This window comes from Neoarius graeffei, chromosome 4 (assembly GCF_027579695.1).
Source record: "Neoarius graeffei isolate fNeoGra1 chromosome 4, fNeoGra1.pri, whole genome shotgun sequence".
Classification (NCBI taxonomy): Eukaryota; Metazoa; Chordata; class Actinopteri; order Siluriformes; family Ariidae; genus Neoarius; species Neoarius graeffei.
The window spans coordinates 37156382-37162381 of record NC_083572.1 but is presented as its reverse complement, the minus strand read 5'-3'; positions in this window follow the sequence as shown (position 1 = coordinate 37162381).

The window sequence follows — 6000 nt, the reverse complement described above, 5'->3', positions numbered from 1 at the left end:
TCAAGAACTGCTCAGCTAAGTAAAGAGAAATGACAGTCCATCATTACTTTAAGACATGAGGTGTCTTTTAATTAATAAAGAAAAAACATTTAATTAGAAGGTGTGTCCAAACTTTTGACTGGTACTGTAGATATATTTACATTATTCTTACACTCACAGAACATTTTATAAGGAACACTGTTGTAATACTGAATAGAGCCTCCCTTCACTCACAAAACAGCCACAATTCTTCATGGCATGGATTCCACAAGATGTTGGAAACATTCCTTTGAGATTCTGTTCTCCTGGGAACACTCAAATGTGCTTTATTGGATTCAGATCTGTGACTGGGAAGGCCACTGAAGAACACTGAACTCATTGTCTTGTGCAGGAAGCAGTTTGAGATGACTTTTGATTTGTGGCAAAGTATATTATCATGCTGGAAATAGACATTAGAAGATGGGTAAATCGTGGTCATGAAGGGATTCACATGGTCAGGAATAATATAGATATATAAACAATGCCTAAAAGTGGAGCTCCTGATGAGTGTATGAGCAAAATATTTACAAGGGCACAAAATCAATCTGAATAGAATAATAATATTACAGTGCATGAGCCAAGTGGGAGCACACACTGACATGACATTATGAAGCATTGTATTAAACTGGTTAACTAAGAAGTTTCAGATTTGCTTACTTTATTTTACAAAAATAATCTCCCTTGAATAGTTTCCCAGTATAATAATAATAATAATAATAATAATAAATTTTATTTATAAGCGCCTTTCAAGGTACCCAAGGACACTGAACAGTAAAAAAAAAAAAACAATAAAAGCAAAACAATAAGATAAGAACAACAATAATAAAAATCATGAGAAATCAATAATGATGATAACGTTATTAAAAATCAGAGAGAAAAGGCCAAGCTAAAAAGATGTGTTTTTAGCTGTTTTTTGAAAGTGGACAGTGTTGAGCATTGGCACAACGCTAGTGGCAGGGCATTCCACAGCTTAGGGCCATTAACACTGAAAGCCCTGTCACCCATAGAGCAGAGCTAAGAGTAAGGGACTACTAATAGGTGGACATCTGTGGAACGAAGATTTAGAGGTAGCTGATTTGGAATTAGGAGATTTGATAAATAGGGAGGGGCCAGGTTATGTAGGGATTTGTAGACAAGCAGGATAATTTTGTACTGGATGCGGTATTTGACTGGGAGCCAATGCAGGTTGTAGAGAATAGGAGTAATATGATCCCAGGGCCTGGTGTGAGTGAGTACCCTAGCAGCTGAGTTTTGGACATATTGCAGCCTATTTAGTCGCTTGGCTGGAATGCCATCGAGTAGGGCATTGCAGTAGTCCAGTCTTGAGGTGATAAAAGCATGTATAAGCGTTTCAGCTGCAGATGAAGTTAAAGAGGGACGAAGTTTGAAGAGACTTTTCAGGTGAAAGAAAGCTGTTTTAGTAATATTTTTAATGTGTGAGTCAAAAGAGAGAGTAGAGTCCAGAATAACACCCAGATTTCTTACTTCAACAGTAATGAAAGTGAAATAACCAGGAATAGATAGCTGTGAGTGCTCCAGTTTTTTCAAGATAGAAGGGGTGGAAATGAGTATGGCTTCTGTTTTATTTTGATTTAGTTTAAGAAAGTTCTGCACCATCCAATTGTTAACTGCATTTAGACAGTTGACAAGATTGGACGGAGGGAATGGGTGAGAGGGTTTGGTTTGAATGTAAATTTGGGTGTCATCTGCATAACAGTGAAAGTTGAGCCCATAATGCTGTATTATGTGGCCAAGAGGGAGGATGTAAATTACAAATAGTAAGGGTCCCAGGACAGAGCCCTGAGGGACACCATGAAGGAGGGGTGATTTAGGGGATCTAAAGTCTCCACTTGACACAAACTGTTCTCTCATGGTAAGATAAGATTTGAACCAGGCTAAAGAAGAACCAGTGATGCCAAGCAGAGTTTCTAAGCGGCTCAATAAAAGATTGTGGCATACAGTGTCAAAAGCTGCTGTAAGGTCGAGGAGAACAAGTATACTGACATGGCCAGTGTCAGCAGCTAACAGCAAATCGTTGACAACCTTGACCAGGGCAGTCTCAGTGCTATGCATGGCCCTAAACCCAGACTGAAACTTCTCCCAAAGATAGTATCTGGTTAAATGCTCTTGGAGCTGATTGGCAACAATACGCTCTAGAACTTTTGCAATGAAGGGAAGATTGGAAATGGGGCGATAATTTTTAAAATCATCAGTGGCTGCTCCAGGTTTTTTCAAGATAGGAGTGATGGCTGCTGTTTTGAGAGCCTGAGGGACTAAGCCAGTTGAAAGGGACGAGTTTATTATCTTGACCAGCAGAGGGCAGAGAACTGGCAGACAAATCTTAACCAAAGGGGTGGGCATAGGGTCGAGGAGGCAGGTGGTAGGCCTGGATTTAGATACTAAGCCAAGGACATATTGCTCATCAACTAATGAGAAAGCAGAGAAAGATCCAGCTGGTGGTGGACAAGGAGAGGGGACATTAAAAGGAGTGATGGGAGTGGATTTGATCTGCTTGTATATAGAGCTAATTTTGTTTTGAAAAAATTCAAGGAATTTACAACAAAGATCAGTGGAAGGAGTAAGAGGAAAGTTTTTAGCAGACAGGAGAAGTTTGTTTACAGTAGAAAAAAGGGCTCTAGGGTTTCCTTGGCCTCTGGTAATGATGGTGGTGTAATAACTGGTCTTGGCATCAATTAGAGACTCTTTGTGGGCAGAGACATGGTCACTGTATGCCAGCGCATGAACTGTCAAGCCAGTTTTATGACTAAGTCTCTCCAGCTGTCGACCAGCAGCCTTCATTTTATGAAGCTCAGGTGTGAACCAGGGAGCAGAGTGAGAGAAAGAGACAGTGCGCGTCTTCAGGGGGGCAAGGTGATTGAGAGAGAGTCAGCAAGATGAGAGTTGTATAGCATGACTAACTCCTCAGGGGATGAGTTTAATGATTTAATGGTCAGAATAGGATGTAATGTGTCAAATACGGTAAATCAGCTGTAACTATGTTTTTTGTATTCCTGTATGTGATGGTGCGAAATGCACGCCTGCGATGGAGAGGCTCAGGGACAGCAATATTAAATAAAATGGCCATGTGATCAGAAACACAGAAATCTCTGGAATATAAATTTGATGGTTTGATGCCAGAGGTACAAACAAGATCTAAGATATGGCCCTTTGAGTGGGTGGGAAAATCTACATGTTGGGTGAAATCAAAACAATCAAGGACAGCCACAAAATTTTTAGCAAGATTACAGTTATCTGAGTCAACATGAATGTTCAAATCACCAAGCACCAGTATAGATGGACATAGAACACTGACAGATGAAAGCAGCTCAGACAATTCATTAATAAAAACAGAGGAAACTCTGGGAGACTGGTAAATGAGCAAAAGCAGTAGAGGTAGACCACCAGTAAATTTCAGAGCAAGACATTCAAATGATGAAAAATCCTGCAAGGGCATAGATACAATCCTGTAACTGGAGCGATAGATCACAGCAAGACCGCCCCCCCGCCCAGTTAAACGTGGCTTCTCCATATACTCATATCCTACAGGAGTAGCTTCATTTAAAGCCAGAAAATCATTTGGTATTTGCCAAGTTTCAGTTAAACATAGTAGATCTATGCCAACATCAGTGATCAAGTCATTAATGTAGGGTGCTTTTTTTTATTGAGAGATCGCACATTTAATAAAGCAAACTGCGCATTTCTTGAGGAAGGGCAATTCTGTGAAGTTTTAACTAAATTTATGGGACACAAGTTCGTAAAGTCAACAGAGCGCCTCTCAACAACAGTCTGCTTGATGTTACGATTCCAGCTCCAAAACGAATTAATGTTGTTTGGATGTTGGTGGCAAGCAAACGTCCGTCCAGAGCCCCTATGTATATATTTAGGCTGACGCAGGAACCCAAGATGTTTGTGCGCAAGCAGAGTGTCAGGGAATTTATATGTTTTATTCCCCAAATAGTGGAGATAGGCAGATGAATATTTAAGCGCCATGGAGAAGTCCCAGGAAAGCTGATGCAAAAGTTTTGGCTCACTGTGAAGCCAGTGTAGGTGACTTAGATCAAAACAAGGAGCCAGAGTAGAATCACTGTTGCACGCATTTGAACAGAATAACCTACGTATGACAGGTCACCATCCATCCAAGCAAGCAAGCGTAGGCTACACACAGAGCAGCTAGCCAGATGCCTGTGCCCTGATCTTAACACGTTAGCCAACAGAATACAGCACTTGACACTCCAAAGGGCAGGCAACAGAAATAGCCAGCCCTAAGAGGGCTTGCGCAAGGTAATACAGAGTAGTCAACGTTAGTAGTAACCTAGTCCATCAGTTTGGCCAACAGTTCAGTAAACTCCTGTTTTAAAGTCCGGACAAATAGATAAGATGGATCCCCAGTCAGTACATAGTCTATATCCTGATTTCAGCAGTAGCAGATGGCTTGTCTTAGGATGTCAAGAGCAAACAGGTTTCCAAGGGCGTTGGAAATATCTGACACAGGTAGTCCTGGAATCCGCTCAACAGGTAACGTTACTGTTTAGGCTAGTATTTGCAGATGACATGACATTCAAGGAAGCGTGAGATAAGAAACCCATCTCCCAGAGAAGCGTGAGATAAGAAATCCATCTCCCAGAGAAGGTTTGGGAAAATAAAACACACAGATAGCATGAAAATAAAATACTTAAAATGCTAAAAATAACAAATCAAACAGATGCGGGACCAGGGAATACCAGCAGCCAAATGCGCCAGCGTTCACAGTATGGCTAATTTTGCATGATAGATTCTTTATATATAGTGATGCACGAAAAATTGGCCACGATAATCATTGGCACTCTGCCCTCTTGGAAAGCTATCTGGAACACTGTTCTATGTCATGAACATACCTCAAGGAACCCTTAGCTCTGGCAACCTTTGTTCTTATGCTCTTGCATATTCTGACTGAAGCCTTCTCTTTTGCACTGCTCAATGGTGTCGAGCATCTTAAAGGCCCAGCCACGATGATGGTATGCCTTGCGCACACCATCGCATGTGTTACAGCACCTAAATGTTAGTAAGAAGGCCAGTAGTCTTTAGAGTTCTTTTACGGTCTCATCTATTAGCTACATTACATTATTTGTTACATTAAATAGTAAAGTGTTCTCTTCCTGTCATGGAGAAATAGCCAGTTTGAATCCGAATGTCATAGCCATCTGTGGCCAGGAGTCCAAGAGAGCAAAATTGACCTTGGGAGTGATGGCATTACTCTCTCCCTGTCAATCAGAGTGACACTAGCCAATCTGTGTGTTCATGTATGCAGAAGAGGGCAATTAGTACTTTCTTCCAAGTGTTTTCAGCTGCTATGACGTAGCATGATCAGCCAGGTGAAAAGACACAGTGGCTTGGATGGAGCACATGCTAGCCTTCACACTCCCCACATCATGAATTCTGCCAACTATCAGCATATATTAGTCAAAACTCAGTTGCTTCTTTCAGGATGCTGACTTGGCAGTAGATAGACATTTAAAGATAAGGATACCAAACACACATCCAAATAAACAAAGGAACCTAAACCTATTAATTTCCAAACTGAAGAAGATGAAACAACTCTGAAACTCCTAAATCTCCCAGTCATTGTCTAAGTATGCAACACAAATATTTGTATTGAGGGATCTACACCAAACATGTGCACATATGCCCACCCACTTCTTTTGGAAAGGTGCAACAAATGGAATGGCATTGTTGGTATGGCATTGTTTTAATGAATTTTAACAAAAACCTTGCAAGCTAAGTGTGGACATAATTGATTCAGTTCGTGATCAGGTACCAGTTGTTAAAATGTCTGCATAGACTCACAAGTGGTACAACAGAAATGTGGTCTGGTGATGGAGAGTTCAAACCATGACAATGCTACAACCACCTACAGTATACACCGTACTTCTCATTCTTATTGCAGAACAGACTATCCTGGCTGTGGTCTCTCCCCAACCACTTGTTCATCCACATCCGAACTTA